Here is a 19617-nt window from a genome sequence, read left to right on the forward strand (position 1 = left end):
CCGTTTTATGGTGTCAGCGAGGACAGAACTGCATGTGACAATCGCAGTGACATCATGTGAGGAGGGGAATGGATTCAGCAGGAAGCCAGAGTCTTATATAATGAAAGGAGCAGGGTCCCCTAGCAGCACAGAGTATATCCGGAGATGAGTGATGTATTAATGAGGACAGGGCTGCATGTGACAGGGGCAGTGACATGATGTGAGGAGGGGAATGGAGGCAGCAGGAAACCACAGACTGAGAGTTATATAGTGGAAGGAGCAGGGCCCCCCAGTAGCACAGAGTATATCAGGAGATGAGTGATGTGTCAGTGAGGACAGGGCTGCATGTGACAGGGGCAGTGACATGATGTGAGGAGGGGAATGGAGGCAGCAGGAAACCACAGACTGAGAGTTATATAGTGGAAGGAGCAGGGCCCCCCAGTAGCACAGAGTATATCAGGAGATGAGTGATGTGTCAGTGAGGACAGGGCTGCATGTGACAGGGGCAGTGACATGATGTGAGGAGGGGAATGGAGGCAGCAGGAAACCACAGACTGAGAGTTATATAGTGGAAGGAGCAGGGCCCCCCAGTAGCACAGAGTATATCAGGAGATGAGTGATGTGTCAGTGAGGACAGGGCTGCATATGACAGGGGCAGTGACATGATGTGAGGAGGGGAATGGAGGCAGCAGGAAACCACAGACTGAGAGTTATATAGTGGAAGGAGCAGGGTCCCCAGCAGTACAGAGTATATCGGGAGATGAGTGATGTGTCAGTGAGGACAGGGGTGCATGTGACAGGGGCAGTGACATGATGTGAGGAGGGGAATGGAGGCAGCAGGAAACCACAGACTGAGAGTTATATAGTGGAAGGAGCAGGGTCCCCAGCAGTACAGAGTATATCAGGAGATGAGTGATGTGTCAGTGAGGACAGGGCTGCATGTGACAGGGGCAGTGACATGATGTGAGGAGGGGAATGGAGGCAGCAGGAAACCACAGACTGAGAGTTATATAGTGGAAGGAGCAGGGTCCCCAGCAGCACAGAGTATATCAGGAGATGAGTGATGTGTTAGTGAGGACAGGGCTGCATGTGACATGATGTGAGGAGGGGAATGGAGGCAGCAGGAAGCCACAGACTGAGAGTTATATAGTGGAAGGAGCAGGGTCCCCAGCAGCACTGAATGCATGAGAAAAGGTCTTTGATTGTACAGCACTGTGGCGTATGTTGGTGCTATATAAATAAAGGATAACAATAGTATTGCTTTGTTATGTATGATTAATAAACAGTGCCATTTTTTCCTTCTCATAGGTGACTGTTGGTTGACGCGAGAGGCAACTTCAGATTTCTCCTATGTTCATGATACACACACAGAGAGTAGGAATGAAAACGAGCCGTACAGTCAGACGCCCAGACCTGCCGCATTAAAGAGGTACCGCTTTCTTTCCTAAGAAGTCACAAGTGTAAACCACAAGCAAACATTAAACCTGCTGCCAAAACCACTTGTTACCGTACATGATTTGGCAGCCGGGTCTCATCCAGATATTTAAATGTTTTTTTAAAGGTAACAGCAAATTAGGAAAACATTCGGCAGTCATATCTGCTTTGGTTATTTCTTCTGCCGTCTTTCTCTCTACCGATAGGCTGAATGAGTGTATTAGGAAGTTACGCTATTACAGAATGTAAAGACGTCTGTACAGTGTCGGACTGGGGCATGAAGGGCCCACCAGGGAATGCAACACTAGGGGCCCACCAAAGGGGGTGTGGTCAGCCATCATAGAGGCGGGACCAGACACTAGAGGGGGAGTGGCCAGTCCACGAAGGACAGCTAGCACCATAGTGTAGTATGTAAAGAATGCAGTGTCTATAAATAGTACACAGTGTTTACCTGCCCCTTAGATTGGGCAGAACAGTCACCAAAAATCAGGATTGTCCCACTAGACCAGGATTGGCTAACCTGTGGCTCTCCAGGTGTTGTGAAACTACAAACCCCAGCATACTTTGCCAATATATAGAAGCTTATTGCTGGAAGGGTATGCTGGGACTTATAGTTTCACAACACCTGGAGTACCACAGGTTAGCCAAGCCTGCACTAGACTCAGATCATTTGACAGACTGTCCTACCTGTTGTTGTCACTTTTAACACCTGTGGCTGCTGGTTTCTTTAGTTGCGGCTTGTCTGGATCCTGGAATGTTGAGGGCCGGCCCTATTTGGAAAAAATAATGGGTACATTTATAAACGTCAACCATCCCTGACATTAAATAAACAGCACCCACATTCAATTATAGACCCAAACCAACTCAGCATTAAAGGTCCCATCACCCCCTCCCTATAGTGTTCTTTGTGCAGTCCCCCCTCACTATAGTTTAGCGTAGGCAGCTCCCCTGGTTAAAAAATATACTTACCGATATCTTGCTTGCTGCAGGCTCTCTGTCCTTCTCTCTTCTTCAGCGGCGGCGGTAGGCGGGAAGATCAGCTGACAGGGGGAGGGGGCAGGTCACATGATCGCAGCTGGGGACGCCGGGTTCTCGTGGGGGGCCTCCAGGTAAGCTCCGCCCACTGGTGAAAGGGGGTGTGGCCATACGGTAGCCGGGCCTACCGGTTGTTTAACCGGTTATCCGCTGGGCCAGTCCGACACTGCGTGTGTACCAGTGGCTAAATAACTGGTTTCAAATTCCCACTTACATTGCTTCCAAAGGCTCAAAACAACATAGAATATTGACACAGCTCAAAATGTAAATTTAAACTGATTCCTGAACAGACGCTAAATGTGTTCCATGTATTGTACATTAAGGCCACTGATTAGTATTATGGGACCGCCCATGTATTGGGATATATACTCTCTCTGCATTTATGAAGATTTGTGTTAGAGCTTATTCTGTTATTCTACAACACCGGTACCGGTGTTAGCTGATCATTTGGTAATATGACTGATTTCTGTGAAGTGGAAACCTGTATTACTGCGCCCTGCTCGTGAGCAGCATCGGTGATATCGCTGAGCAGTAGGAAGTCTGCCAGCCTGCAGCCTATTGGCTCTGATTGGTCACATGGGATTAGTGTGTGGGGATGAGCAGCCCGTAGCACAGCCCAGGCTATCAGCAATAGAGTAACTGATATGGGATTTTAGCAGCAAGCACATGTTACAGAGGGCGAGAGTAATACCTGATTATGTCTCATGAATGGTGTGTGATAGCTGATCAGACTGTACTGACCTGGGTCATGGTTATGGTTATACTGGACCCTTCCTCCGTTCAGCTGAGTGATGGGCTTCCCATGCTCATATCATTAGCCCCTATCCTGATACTACATAGCTAATACGTGCCTTGTCCAATCAGCTGCCTCATGTAGATATCAGATGTCAGTTCCACTAATAATACAAATAAAATGCTTGATTGTAAGGGAAAAAAAGCAAATTTTCAATGATTCTTATATGTTATCTCCACCCTGGGATGTATCACGTTGATATTTGTTATATAGGGGTAACCGCATGATGTATATGGCAAACCGAAAAGAAGCTGATAAAACACCTCTTTACACTGGCAATTGGGCCTTTTGCCCTAAAATCGATCAGCCCCATAGGAAGGAAACTAGCACATGTCCTGTATTACTTACAGAAGAATATCACAGGGGGTCTTGTTTTGCAGGATATTACAAGATACATGAAGTCTGGAGATAATATATATATATATATAGATGCTGCTACACTTCAGTTGCGTTTGATAATCACGGTGGATCTTAATGTGTCTCAGTCACCACAGACATTATTTTCAGAGAAGTCATTCATAAAAACAAATAAATAATAATGATAAACTAATGACCCGTGTCGTCACACCAGCGGTAACATGCAATGCTCGCCCTCTGGGAATCCGCAGGCCGGTCTTCAGCTGGTGAACACAGGATGCCAACACCTTCCGTTGATTTAACCTGCGCCAGACTGGCAAGGCTGCCCTCTGATTGGTTGCTGTAGGTTATGGAACATTTGTGTTATTAAATACGACTTAATACCCAGCGTTCCCAGTATGTAAATATCCCATGCTTAAACATTGAATAAATAAAATCTCCCACCTTTATACATCTCTCGAGAGACACAGTACAACTTCATCATGTCCTGTATGCTAGATGTAATTCTCAGTGTGTGTTCTTATTCTGTATACATGGCCTGGTGCACAGTATCACACCATGTCCTATATGCTAGATGGAATTCTCACTACATGTTCTTATTCTGTATACATGGCCTGGTGCACAGTATCACACCATGTCCTGTATGCTAGATGTAATTCTCACTACATGTTCTTATTCTGTATGCATGGCCTGGTGCACAGTATCACACCATGTCCTGTATGCTAGATGGAATTCTCAGTGTGTGTTCTTATTCTGTACACTGTGCAGCAGGGTGGCCATGGTAAAGACATAGTTATACCTTGGCGTTACATTTTGGTGTGGGCCCCGGTTTATGCCACAGTCTTTTTGTGTGATGTAATTCTCAGTATCTGGTTTTATTGACTATGTATGGACCCGTGCACAGTACTATTTCTCATGTTTTATATCCATTCTTACTCTGTATAGACTCCTGTGCAGCACATCTTCTCTTTTTGTTTATGGGTCATTTTCTTCTCAATATCTCTTATTGAGAAAACATTAAGAGAAAAAACATTGGATCCTCTGCACTCACCAAATATATTATAAGGGATGTGCACCGGCCACTTTTGGTGTCTCGTGTTTTGTGTTTTGGATTCGGATTTGCTTGAGGTTTTGGGTTCGGATTTGTTTCGCAAAACACTTGACGAAAGGTTTTGGTTCGGATTTAAGGTTTTGGATTCGGATTTTTTAAAAAAAAAAAAAAAAAAAAGTGTTAAAAACAAGTTTTTGGGTTTATTTTCACTCCTACGCTATTATTAACCTCAATAACATTCAATAACAATCATTTACACTAATTCCCAGTCTATTCTGAACACCTTACACCTCACAATATTGTTTTAAGTCCAAAACGTTTCACCGAGGTAGCTTTCTGGACTGCATAGTGCAGTGTTCCCGGTACACAATTTGGTACCGGGGCCACAATACCTCCGCCTTCAAATGGTCTGAATTCCACTGCACAGCTGCCTGCTCCTACATCCTCTGCAGCATATACAGGGCGTAGTTCGAGCGTGTCAATACCTCTTGTTTTTGACGATGACAGGTCATTTTCATTAATTTATGATTTGGCAGCAACAGTCAACGTTGTTTAATATCTGATACGCCTCTATCTGGACTGCATAGTGGAGTGGCCCCGGTACCCAATTTGGTACCGAGGCCACAATACCTCCTCCAACTTTCAAGTGTAGTGTTTATAATTTATAAAAATTACAGTAGTTATAGCACGTCAATAAATCTTGTTTTAGACGACCATGGTACAGAGCATTCATCATTGAGATCCCATCAAGTATGTGAAAGACAGATAGGGTCGAAGTGTTATTTGTTGACTTTGTTAACCCAAAAATTGTCGCTGTTGCAAATATTCGTGCAATGAAGAGTGACTTTTTCTATTAAAGGCTCAAGCTTTCAAGTGTAGTGTTTCTAACTTATAAACACTACAGTAGTTCAAGCACATCAATACCTCTTGTTTTTGATTATGACAGGGCATTTTACTTTTGGTTTAATTTGTTGAATTTGTTTTAATTTTGTTTACTTTGTGCTCATGGCAAACGACTGTTGAATGGTCACATAATGGCAATAAAAGAGTTGCAAGATGGAATTGTCCTTGGGCCCTCCCACCCACCCTTATGTTGTTGAAATAGGACATGCACACTTTAACAAACCAATCATTTCAGCGACAGGGCCTACCAAACAACTGTGGCTGAAATGATTGGTTTGTTTGGGCCCCCACACCAAAAAAGCTATTCATCTCTCCCTGTACAAAATAAACAGGCTCTACTGAGGCAAGATGTCGTCCTCATCCTCAACCTCTGATTCCTCTCCCCCTACAGTGTGTACTTCCTCCTCCTCACACATTATCAATTCGTCCCCGCTGGACTCCACAACCACAGGTCCCTCTGTACTATCTGGAGGGCAGTGCTATACTTGATTGAGGAATTGATAATTCATTTTTATGAACATCATTTTTTCAACGTTCTGAGGAAGCAATCTCCTTCGCCGCTCACTGACCAGGTTCCCCGCTGCACTAAAAACTCTTTCCGAATACACACTGGAGGGGGGACAACTCAGGTAAAATAGAGCCAGTTTCTACAGGGGCTTCCAAACTGGCTTTTTTTTCCTGCCAGTAAAAATATGGACTGTCTGACATGTCTATTTGGATGGTGTCAGCAAAATAATCCTCCACCATTTTTTCTATTGTGACAGCATCCAATGCAGCAACAGTAGACATGTCTGCAATGGTTGGCAGGTCCTTCAGTCCGGCCCAGATGTTATCAGCATCCCCGCCAGCGGCTCTTTTAGAAAAACTGAGCTTTTTCCTCGCAGCCACAGATGTGGAAGAAAATGAGGGTGGAGCTGTTGGCAGGTCACGGTCCTCTTCAGAGGACAATCTCCTGACCAGCAGGTCTTTGCACCGCTGCAGACTTGTGTCCACCGGAAATAGAGACAAAACATACGCTTTAAACCGAGGATTGAGAACGGTGGCCAGAATGTATTCCTCTGCCTTTAAAATAGTGACCACCCGCGGATCCTGGCAAAGCGTACGAAGGGCTTCATCCACAAGAGCTACATGCTTGGTGGAATCACAATGGTTTACCAGCTCCTCCCTCACTTTCTCCAGCTGCTTCTGTAACAGCCTGATCAGGGGAATCACCTGACTCAAGCTGGCAGTGTCGGAACTGACTTCTCGTGTGGCAAGTTCAAACGGCTGGAGAACCTTGCACAACACGGAAATCGGTCTCCTCTGCGCTTGACTCAGGCGCATCCCCACTCCTTTGCCTATGTCGTAGGTGGCGGTGTAGGCCTGAATGGCCTTTTGCTGCTCCTCCATCCTCTGCAGCATATAGAGGGTGGAGTTCCAGCGCGTCACAACCTCTTGTTTGAGGTGATGGCAGGGCAGGTTCATGCTTTTTTGATGTGCCTCGAGTCTGCGGTAGGCACTGGCAGAATGCCGAAAGTGTCCAGCAATTTTGCGGGCCACCGCAAGCATCTCCTGCACACCCCTGTCACTCTTGAGGTAATGCTGCACCACCAAATTAACGGTGTGGGCAAAACATGGGACGTGCTGGAAATTGCCCATATGCAATGCCCGCACAATGTTACTGGCGTTGTCTGACACCACAAATCCCCAGGACAGTCTAAGTGGGGTAAGCCACTGCAAAATAATTTCCCTCATTTTCTCTAATAGGTTGTCAGCGTTGTGCCTCTTATTAAAGCCTGTAATGCACAATGTTGCTTGCCTTGGCACGAGCAGACGTTGTGTAGATGCTGCTACTGATGCAGCTGCTGCTGTTGCTGCGGAAGGGGATGCATCTACCCAGTAGGCTGTCACAGTCATATAGTCCTTCGTTTGCCCAGAACCACTTGTCCACATGTCCGTGGTTAAGTGGACAGTGGGTACAACCGCATTTTTAAGAGCACTGAGGACACTTGCTCGTACTTCTCTGTACATCTTTGGTATCGCCTGCCTAGTGAAGTGGAATCTCGACGGGATTTGGTACCGGGGACACAATACCTCCATCAACCCTCTAAATCTCACTCCACTGATGGCGGACACCGGGCGCACGTCTAACACCAACATAGCAGTTACAGCCACAGTTATACGCTTTGCAATAGGGTGACTACTATCGTATTTTGTGGTCATGGCAAATGACTGTTGGACGGTCAATTGTTTTTTGAAAGACGTAGCGGTCTTACGACTTCCCCTCTGGGAAGATGACCGACTAACAGCAGCAACAGCAGCAGTGGCAGTAGTAGGCGTACCGCTGCAGGATTCCTCGGATGAATCCCGTATAGAAGAGGACTCAGTCTGGCTGGTGACATGGCCTGCAGTTCTAAATCTGATGGAGATCGTGGAGGAAGTTGACGAGGAGGGTGTTGGTGGTGTGTATCCAACAGGACCAAGGAATTTAGGTTTCCCTGTACTGATGACGGTCCTAGGCCCAGTTCCTGAACTAACCACTGAACTATGAAGGTTATTCAGGTGACGTATAAGGGAGGATGTCCCTAGGTGGGCAAGATCCTTACCCCTGCTTATTTGAGCTTTACATAAGCTACATATGGCCATACATTGGTTGTCCGGATTTGGATAAAAATAACTCCAGACCGAAGAGGTGCATTTTTTGGTCTTCTGACCAGGCATGACGATGGGCTTTCTCATCCCATGGACATCAGCTGTTTCCCCCCCCTGGTGCCTCATTTACAATAACCACATCACCATCCTCATCATCAAGTTCCTCCCCAGCGCCAGCTACATCAATAGCCTCCTCCTGGTGTACAACATTGACACCTTGATTATCCAAATCTGGATCTACACTGTGGGTGATCCTTCCAACATATGCAGAGGGTGTGCTGCAAATGCTAGATGGAGTCACCTCTTCCCGTACAGTGATGGGAAGGTCAGGCTTCACAACCACCAACACCCTTGGACTCGCCTTGGGGATTTGTGATGTCATCTGTTTAGAAGGCAGAGTTCTTTGCTGTTTTGTTGTTGTTGCTGACAGCATAACTTTTTTAAATTTTTTGTAGGGGGGGAGGAGGAGGGCTTAGATCCTTGGGTGAAGCTGGACCACTAGTCATGAACACGGGCCAGGGCCTAAGCCGTTCCTTGCCACTACGTGTCGTAAATGGCATATTGCCAACTTTACGTTTCTCCTCAGATGATTTTAAGTTTCTCTTTTTGCTACTTTTTGAGAACTTGGGCTTTTTGGATTTTACATGCCCTGTACTAGGAGATTGGGCATCGGGCTTGCCAGACGACGTTGATGGCATTTCATCGTCTATGTCATGACTAGTGGCAGCAGCTTCAGCATTAGGAGGAAGTGGGTCTTAATCTTTCCCTACTTTATCCTCCAAATTTTTGTTTTCCATTATATGTAGCACGAAAGAGAGCGTACCCCTAAGCCACACACACTCGGCAAAGCCTTTAAAAATTATATGCGGCACAGGAGAGTACCACTGGACTTATACTGCTGAATCAGTGAACTTTGTAATATATCAGTACCACTGGACTTATACTGCTGAATCAGTGAACTTTGTAATATAGCAGTACCAATGGACTTATACTGCAGGATTGTTTTGGGATATTTTTTTTTTATTTTTTTTATAATTACTTTTTTTGTAATTTTTTTTATAACTTTTTTTGAAATTTTTTATAATTTGGGAATAATGTGTAAATAACAATGCCCTTAGAAGGACAGAGCACAGGACACAGCACCACTGGCCTGAACAGGACACAGCACAGGACCCAGCAGCACCACTGAACTCAGAAGGACAGAGCACAGGACACAGCACCACTGGACTGAACAGGACACAGCACAGCACAGCACAGAATTGAACAGCACAGCACAGCACAGCACAAGATATAGCAGGACAGAGGACCACCTAACACAACCTCCCTCTACCCTGATCAATGCCCGAGTGAAGATGGCGGCGACTAGCGGGGAATTTATAGGATCCGAGTATCGCGAGATCCGACAAAGGGATTATGAGTCTGAGCCTCGGTTTCAGTTTTGCAATTGGCGGGAATACCCGGATCTGTCTCGGATCCGGCTCGGATCGGCCACGTTCGGGTGGGCTCGGATTTCAGATATCCGAGCCCGCTCATCTCTATATATTATTAGTTCTTTTCTCTCTACTTCGGGCTTCTGGGCAGTCCTACACTGATCATAAATATAAACATGCATTGCCACACGCTATAAATATAAACATGTATTACCACATGCTATAAATATAAACATGTATTGCCACATGCTATAAATATAAACATGCATTGCCACATGCTATAAACATGTATTACCACATGCTATAAATATAAACATGTATTACCACATGCTATAAATATAAACATGCATTGCCACATGCTATAAATATAAACATGTATTACCACATGCTATAAATATAAACATGTATTACCACATGCTATAAATATAAACATGCATTGCCACATGCTATAAATATAAACATGTATTACCACATGCTATAAATATAAACATGTATTACCACATGCTATAAATATAAACATGCATTGCCACATGCTATAAACATGTATTACCACATGCTATAAATATAAACATGTATTACCACATGCTATAAATATAAACATGTATTACCACACGCTATAAAAATAAACATGTATTACCACATGCTATAAATATAAACATGTATTACCACACGCTATAAATATAAACATGTATTACCACATGCTATAAATATAAACATGTATTACCACATGCTATAAATATAAACATGTATTACCACACGCTATAAATATAAACATGTATTACCACATGCTATAAATATAAACATGTATTACCACATGCTATAAATATAAACATGCATTGCCACATGCTATAAATATAAACATGGTTGTTTGGGTTAAGTCTTACCTGCAAACAACTTTTAAAGGCAAGTACTTCCTATGCAGTAGCGGGTATTACACACCCAAGGAGTCACCTGAACAAGGTGGAGAGGATGGCACTACAATAAAGGATAGGGCACAAAACCTATTTTTTAACCATACTTACCAACTTCTTGAAGACTTGCTCCGGGAGCCTGCCGAGGGAGGTGGGCGTGATGGGGCGGGGCTTCAAAATTTGCGTCATTTTGGCCCCTGCCCCATGACGTAATGATGCAAACGCGTCATGTGACAGTAGGGGGCAGAGCCAAACGCCCCGATTCCCGGTGAATTGCGACGTTTTGGACCTAATTCTGCCCACTTCACTAGGAAGTGGGCAGAATTATGCCAGATGCGCGAGATTGTCACACTCTCCCGGGAATCCGTGAGACTCTCGCAAAATGCGGGAGTCTCCCGGACATTCCGGGAGAGTTGGCAAGTATGTTTTTAACAAGTAAGGCTATAAAGTATTGTGCTCTACTACAAGTATTTACTGAATATAAAGAACTGAGAGCTGAGATGCAGCAGGGAGGTGATCCCATTCTGTAACCGAAATACACTGGATCCTCTGCACTCACTTCTAATCTGGATGTAATTGTCACGTATATTTGGCTATGGAAAGGTGCTACACTGCTGTGGCTGGCTCTATAAATGCGGGAGTACTCCTGTGTGGCAGCATTGGGGTGTTAGGATAGATATGCACCAAAATCCACATGTACACAACGAAACCTAAGTACTCTTAACCCAATCCACTTCTCATTTTCACTAAAACAACAATTTTCTCCAATGACTGCTGTTATGACCACGGCTAGTAGATGAGCCTTCAGAACCAAGCTTCACCTTTAGCAGCCACTTTTCCCGTAGACCTGTTGTTGTTCGGAGGTACTCAGATGCCCCCAGTACTTAGGCTCTATGGTAGTAAAGGCTTATCAATATAACCGCGGTACAGGATGGAGGTAAACGGCATACTGGAGGCTGATATCTGGGAGAAGCCAGGGTCAAGGGTCAGAAGCAAACAAGGAGGGTCGTGAAACAGGCCAGAGGTCGGTACCAGCAGCAGCAGAGGAATCCAGGAAGCAGAAAAGGTCAAAGGGTCAAGCCGCAGCGATTCAGGACACTCCCGCGGCTCTTAACAACTGCATTGTCGTGTTCTAATCAGGCTGTCTGTTTCTATAACAAAACACTCACTTCAGCACTTGACAATGCAGTTCCAGCTACTACATATAGTCTCCGACGATCCAAAACCCCAACCATAGCACAACAAACAGACCCGCTACCTGCAATTGTGCTCCCACACTGCAGTGCGCCACTGGAGGAAATCCCGTTCCTATCCTGATTTCCTCCACTATAAATTCATCCTCTCATCTTACAGCGCTGCTCTTTCAATTGCCAAATAAACATTCTTCAAATCTCTAATATCCACCCAGTCTTCTAAACCACGTCGCCTCTTTGTCAACTTCAACTCACTTCTCTGCCCGCCTGCACCTCCTCCCCCTTTCTCCCTCACTGCCCATGATTTTGCCAAATATTTCAAAGACAAAATCAACACCATTCGACAAGATATTTTCTCATGCCAAATCCCACTCTACCCACCTTTACCTACACTTCCCAATCCACCCTTAATTCATTCTCTCCAGTAACTGAAGACGAAGGGCCTGATTCATTAATGATCTTATCTTGTGCAAAAGTTAAGATGCTTATTTTTAAGAAGAAACGGGGAGATAAGAGTGAAGTTAAGATGGATTTTCATCTTAACTTAAGAAATTCTTCACTAAAGCTGGGTACACACTACAGTTTTCATCCAATAATCGGCTAAATCAGCCGACATACGACTGCTCGTTCAAAAGTCGGGTCAGTGTGTGCAGTGACACGATGGTCGAAAGTCTGCCCAAATGGACGATTGTCGCCTCATTTGGTTGGTCGTACCGTTTAATATTTTCGTTCCAATCTCGTTTCCGTTGTGTAGTGTGTATAAACTTCTGACCGATCCACGACAGTGAGTACGAAATTTCAGTCATTTCTCACGACAACATGGCTGTAAAAAGTCGCTAAAGAGACGTCCGCTCTTCCCTTTATTGTCCTAAACAAGGCTGTGTGTATGCAGTCCATGGACCGAGCGATCGGACCATCGATCGCATGTAAAATCGCTCGGCATAAAAAGTTGGTTGAAATTTCTGTAGTGTGTACCCAGCTTTACGCAGTGGATTTTGCTTGTTATCTCCCTTTTCTGAGCATGTACAGAGTGGATTTGCTTAAAATAAGCAAAAAACTGCAGATAAGATCACTAATGAATCAGGCCCAAAGTCTCTGCACACATCATCTCACCCTACAACTTGTCCCCTTGACCCTGTTCCCTCCCAACTTCTCCGCTCCCTCTCCACTACATGTCCACCTGTAACTCACCTCTTCAACCAGTCTCTCTCCACTGGCACATTTCTATCCTCCTTTAAACATGCGCTCATCTCACCAATTCTAAAAAAAATCATCTCATGACCAAGCCTCTCTCTCCAACTACCGCCCTATTTCTCTCCTCCCCTTTTCCTCCAAACTACTTGGGCGATTAGTGTACAAACACCTGTCTCACTTTCTCTTCGCTCACCCCATTCTCGAATCATTGCAATCAGGCTTTTGCCCCCACATTCCACTGAAACTGCCCTCACAAAAGTGATCTACTTACTGCAAAGTCTAAGGGTCATTTCTCCACACTCATTTTCCTGGACCTCTCTGCTGCTTTTGACATTGTTTATCACCCTCTTCTCCTACACACCCTTCACTATATTGGCCTTTGTGACACAGGTCTTTCTTGGTTCACTTCCTACCTAACGAACCACTCCTTTAGTGCTTCTACCTATGGCATATCCTACCCTCCACTCCCACTATCTGTTGGGGGCCCACAAGGCTGTTCTTGGTCATTTACTTTTTTCATTGCACACCTTTTCTCTTGGGGCTCTAATTTGCTCGTTTGGCGTCTAGTACCACCTCTACTCTGATGACACACAAATCTATATCTCTTCCCCTGACCTCTCTCCTTCTATACTATCTCGTGTGACCAACTGTATTTTCTGCTATCTCCACATGGATGTCCCAGCGCTACCTAAAGCTCAACATGTACAAAACAGAGCTTATTATTTTCCCTCCTGCCTGAGTCACCACCTGCCCTCAAATCTCCCTCACTGTCAATAACACCACAATTTTCCTCAGTCTCCCAAGCCCGCTGCTTTGGTGTCACACTTGTCTCCACCCTCTGCTTTATTCTTCACATCCAGACTCTCTCCCAGTCCTGTCGACTCCACCTTAAAAACATTGCCAGAATACGCCGTTTTCTCAACATGCTACCAAAATTCTTATATATTCTCTCATCATCTCCCATCTTGACCATTGCAACCTCCTGCTATCTGGCATTCCTGACACCCATATATCCACACTTCAATCCATACTAAATGCTGCTGCAAGACTGATCTCCCTCTCTTACCGCTCCACATCTGCTGCACCACTCTGCAGATCCCTACACTGGCTCCCTGTGTCCTCCAGAATCAAATTCAAATTACTCACCCTTACCTACAAAGCCCTCAACAACACCACCCCTGCATACATCTCACTTCCACCTGTAAGACATCTCCTGTGCTGCTCCCCACTTATGAAATTTCCTACCACGCTCAATCAGACTTTCCCACAGCCTTCAAATCTTTAGATGCTCCATGAAAACTCATCTCTTTATTAGAGGTGACCTTATCCCCAATAACACTAATCACACTAATGCACTCTCACAGCTGTCCCAATCTCCACTCTGAGCCACATTTGCGCCTCTTGTTTCAGCTGTGTCCTCTTCCACTTAGAATGTAAGCTCTCTAATGAGCAAGGTCCTCCATAGTCTTTGTTTTTATGTCTGTGTTTAACAGGGGCGGATCTAGAGAATATTTGTACCCGGGGTGATGTAGGGGGGGCGATTTAGGCCCCGCCCCCTTTTTGTCATCTGAGGCTGTTTAAAACACAATCAGAGCAGCCGGGCAGCACTCTGTCCCTGCCTGTCACTGCAAACGGACCTCTTTTCCCCTGTGCGGCGCTGCGGAGCACTGTGGCACCTTACAAATCTATGATAATAGTATGGGGAGGCTGTTATTGTGCTGGGGAGTTTGCTGTGATTCCTGCTGCTATGCTCTGAACGTGGATATGTGCTTTCAGCTGGAGACAAATGGTGCATACACTATGAGGCCTCGTGTTTGCAAAGTGCTACACTGAATAATACAAGACAGTGAAAACCATTTCATACTTACCTGAGACATGTCGGGACAATCCCAGCAGCTGCGGATATTAACACGTCCCAGCGGCACATCTCTAGAGACAAAGTCGCCTGTTTGTGGAAAATCCCACCTAGCTCTAATGATCTTTATGGAAAGGTTAAGTTGTAGGCATGAAAATATATGTAATAAAACCTAATGGAATTTTTATTTGCTTGAGTTGTAAAATATCAAGTGTCTGAAAGCCTCTGATTCTTTACATTTATTTTGGATCCACTGTCTTTGAATTCTTTGTCCTCAGCATACCTCTATCCACTCCCACACTGCGGACTGACTGCTCCCAGATTGTGTTACTGGGAGATCAGATTCTGAAACGTTGGTTTTGCACCAAAAAGGTTCTCAGCGGTTATTAGAGGGAATCTAATTCACTGCGAGATAAGAGTATCAGATGGAGAGAGGAGAAAGCTCCAGCAGTGGGTGACTTGCAGGCTCCAGCCTGGAGATTTGAGGGCTTTTCAATAAGTAAATGATAGGCTGCATCTGATAACACATATATTATTATTATTATTATTATTATTAATTATAACCTTTAATAGCGCCAACATATGACATAGCGCTGTACAGAGAAAGTTTCTCAGTCATTCACAGCAGTGAAGGATTAAATCATATTTGTTGGGCTTCATACAAGAAAGCCCATAGGTGAAATCTCAGATCTATCCTATAGATCCAGAAAGGGGTTCTGAGACGCCGCTACGTTTACCTCAAACCACTCGGCTCTGTCGCCTACACTGCCAAAAATCCGGGGCAGCATGCCAGGCACCCAGGCTGAGGGAGAACATGGACCATAAGATTGTGACGATCAGCTAATTATGGTTTATGAATTTCAGCTTTAATCTGCAGTTCAGTGAGTCCTGATTAAATATCAGTTAAACACAATTAAAGTTTGTGTTGTGTTTCCCTCTCTTGATGAGAATAATTAGAGACTACGCAGCTCATGTCAGTAGTCACAGGCAGAATTTTTTCCCTGTGAATGAATATGTTTCTTTAAAAAGCAGTTTTATAGCACCAGCTGCTGGTATAATTCTCTATCTTGCTGCTATTATTGCACAGATTATCTTTTGATTGCCCGAACCTTGCAGGCATTGCTCTGTGATTGCTGAGTGTCTGGAGCTGGCGTCCGCTTTCTTAGTGTTTCTGCTAGAAGTGGCCCTAGGTTGGCACGATGTGCTTATCACATCCTGATTCCCGCTAGTGATCCTTGGGAATGGCGAGCGGGAATCCAGAACTGGTGTAACCCGACTCTGTCTTTCATGTAAGTGACCCTTAGTGGTAGAGTCCATTCTCTGCGTAGCATCGTGTGCTTGTCCACTGCTCCATACCGCTTTATCGGTATTCATGCATCTAATATGTACCCCAATCTGCCCAGGCCCCACCAGTAGAAGATGCTAAATTCTGCACCACCACAAATGCTGCCATCTTGGCCGGTAAATCCATCCGCTTCCTGGTAACAAACGGTATAAGTTGAGAGGTCTTTATCTGGACGATAGTTTGTCGAAGATACTATGGGGCCTATTTATTAATTAACGGGGTTTAGCAAAGTTAATTATCATCTGTCATCGCAAGGTTGGCAGATGATTCTTCATAAACATTTATTAATGAAAACATCATGTCGGGACAGCGCATACCTAGGAGGCTGACCCTGCGATCACCTATCAACTATAGTTACTAGCGGAAAGTGGCTTTGTGATACTAACTGGCTGTCTCTCATATCTCCTACATTAGTCTTGAATGTATTACGTAAAAATACCTGAACCATGCAGAACAATGCATGGTTTATGGCCTAATAAATAAGCCCCCTGGAGACATGTAACATGTTATGATAGTGTGAGCTCTCTGAACAGTTGGCTGATATTTTAGTTTTAGTTTCATTTTCTAGGGAACTCTTGTGTTAGGAGAATAATAAGACGTATTTCCCTGTAGACGGGCACATTCAGCTTATATTGACTCCATCTCATGGCAGGAATGACGGATTTCTCAGGAGGATCAGAACTGATTGTAGATAACATCTTGAAAGAGGCCCCGAGATCTGTGTGAGCTTCACTGCACGGGCTGTATCTATATGTGACTCACAGATGTACCGGGAGAGTGCACCTTTCACATGGCATAGTATGTATTGTGTGTACACTGATCCTCTCCTTCATTGAGGACAGTCTAATGCACTCTAATCAGAGAGTATCATCAGGTCATAAACTGGAACAATTAGGAGAGATTGGTGGTAAATGAGACAGAATAATGGACCAGTCATGCTTATCTGTATAACAAAATAAACAGATATTAATGTATCAGCCGGGTCTGTGTCCATAGAGCCTCCTTCATGCTGCTCTCTGAGTGATTGCAGAAATAACACCCCATAAAACCATAGTAGATGAAGCATCATGACCTCATGTCCCGTGTACAAGATTGGGGCAACAAATTGTTCTCTGCTCTCACCTCACTATATACCAACTTCTCCCCTCATACCTGTTCCAAAATAACTTACCCATCCTCTAATCTCATCTTGCCTCTCCTCTCCAGATGTGATTCCACAATCTACTAATATTATAAGTGTTGTTTTCTTATTAATATAGTAATGGGCAGCCCGGGGAATACCCCAGCATCACATAAAACGTCTCACAGAATGTCCCCATGTCACCCCAGATATGCAGCCATCTTAAAGTAAAATTATGTCAATCCCGCGGGTAATTACTCCTCGCTTGCAGCAATGACAGAGCTGATGAATGAGGCTACCTGGGAAGAAGGATGTTCTGATACTTAAACAGATTACATCCCTCCGCCGAGAACACTAAACAACAGCGCACAAATCAGCGCAGCAGCCTCAGTGGATTTCTACCCGTAAGTTATCAGAGTGGCTGAAAACATCTGCACAGTGTATTAATAAGAGCATGTTTCTATTAATCCTGCGTTCCTATATGCTTTCCACTAATGACACCCTCTCTCACTCTGCATTAATCCTCTTCTATATAGAAATAATGTATTCAGATAATCACGAATGCAGTGCCAAAGAAGGACCCCGATTAAAACTGTTTTCCAACCTCTCAAATCATCATCTTCCACAAAATCACCCTGCACTAATTATATTATAATACATGAGTTATATGCACTTTCTATCTACTGTATTGTACTGATAGCAATCCTACTTTAGATTAAAATTTTATAATCAGTTGGTGATTATTTACATCATGTTTTATAAGGAATAAGAAAATATATGATGTACAAGCTGTAAGGCACCAGAGATCTCTGTCACTCCCTTATTAAAAGCAAAAAGAGCCACAATGCTTCTTTTTTTTGTATTTTGTCTGATTCTATACATCCCGGTCGTTATTCAGCCCCTTGGCACAATTACCCCCCTCTGTTGCTGACACCCTCATAGTGATGCCTCATTTTCTGACACTGTTATTGGTCAGTAAATTATTATAGTATCCTGAGCAGTATCAAGTGGCTTCTGAGACACGACGCACCTGTGTATAAAACATTGGCAATGCTGTAGATTATTATTATTATTATTATTATTGTTCATTATTATTAAAGTGTTGACATATTGCACAGATTATAAGTCACATTGGAGCCCTGGTATAAAAGTAAATATACCTCTACCTTTGTCAGAAAAGTTCACAGTGAGGGCCTACGACTGTGACTCAGATTATGTGAATTCGTTTTTAGTTCTTCCGTTTAAAAAATAAAAAACAGTTAAAGTGATTACATCGGCCACTATTGAAGTCACCATAAAAGAGATATGTGGCTGGTGATCATGTGAAAGGAATGTGCGACCCTGCCAGATATTGGTTATATAACCCAGAAATGACAATGCTTGGAGATGCATTATGATCGGTCCCCAGACGCTGTAATATCCCGGCCTCAGGAAGACTCAGCCTCTAGGAGGAAGCAAACATACTGTTCCCAATCCTATTTTTGTAGAGGTATTTGCCTATTTTGTTGCTAAATTAATTACTCTCATGTGTCAAATAACAGCAGCCTATAGATTATAAATACTGGCTGATTATGTAACGTGATATATATAACATGGCCCAATCTGCCTGAGTGGCAGCTTTTCCCCTGCTATCATTTAGTAGAATCCACACTGGAATTATCCTGGAATGATAATATTATGGAACCACACAATCCTGGATTTGGGGTAATTACATATAGAACTTTTACATTCATTCCAATGTTCCTTATTTATGTCACTATTGCACCCTTTGTATAATCCTGTATTCAGTATCACAGTAGTCACTATTAATTGACCTGTCTCTTGCACCACTTGTGTGAATTAAAATTGGCCAGTGCAAGAGTGTAGTGGTCAAATGTCGTAGTCCCCAGAATATAACTATTAAACTCCGTGGGTGACTATCTAAACGCCCGGGATTATGTTGGAAGTTACAACTGTTTTGTGCATTCCCCCTCACTTGTTATATATAATCAAACAGTAATAATTAATATAAGCCTAGATTTGCTGATATTCTCTCCTCTATACAATATTACTATTTGTGCAGAAGATCTTGGTATTGACATTTTTTGTGTATACAGGTTTTACACAGCGCTGTACATATATTTTTAGGCATAGCCTCTGACATGGAGACAGTGATATGTCCAGGATACAAGGATTCCCTGCACATCTCTCCGTTTCATTTGTTTGTACAGAAAATGTAACCACTGAGCCTCTAATTTCAAGTCACAGACTACACCTCTCTATGGCCAGCAATAAACTGATAAAGAGGTATATTATAAACAAATTCATATGGCAAGAGATAGTAGTGCTCCAAGATCAGCGGAGACAGTGTGGCACGTTCATGTGTAGATTCACCAGCTAAGTAGCA

The 19617-nt window shown here is 43.9% G+C and overlaps 1 protein-coding gene across 7 annotated transcripts in view; it reads left to right on the plus strand.

Annotated features, from left to right (window-relative positions):
- Positions 1-19617, plus strand: part of ZBTB20 (zinc finger and BTB domain containing 20) — a 656370-nt gene that overhangs the window by 501190 nt on the left and 135563 nt on the right. For all 7 annotated transcript variants that reach the window (XM_075197396.1, XM_075197393.1, XM_075197397.1 and 4 more), the window contains one exon: positions 1288-1408. The gene's annotated coding sequence lies outside the window, so the exon portion shown is untranslated. The remainder of the gene's footprint in view (positions 1-1287; positions 1409-19617) is intronic.

The sequence above is a fragment of the Mixophyes fleayi genome, chromosome 2 (genome assembly GCF_038048845.1).
Source record: "Mixophyes fleayi isolate aMixFle1 chromosome 2, aMixFle1.hap1, whole genome shotgun sequence".
Classification (NCBI taxonomy): domain Eukaryota; kingdom Metazoa; phylum Chordata; class Amphibia; order Anura; family Limnodynastidae; genus Mixophyes; species Mixophyes fleayi.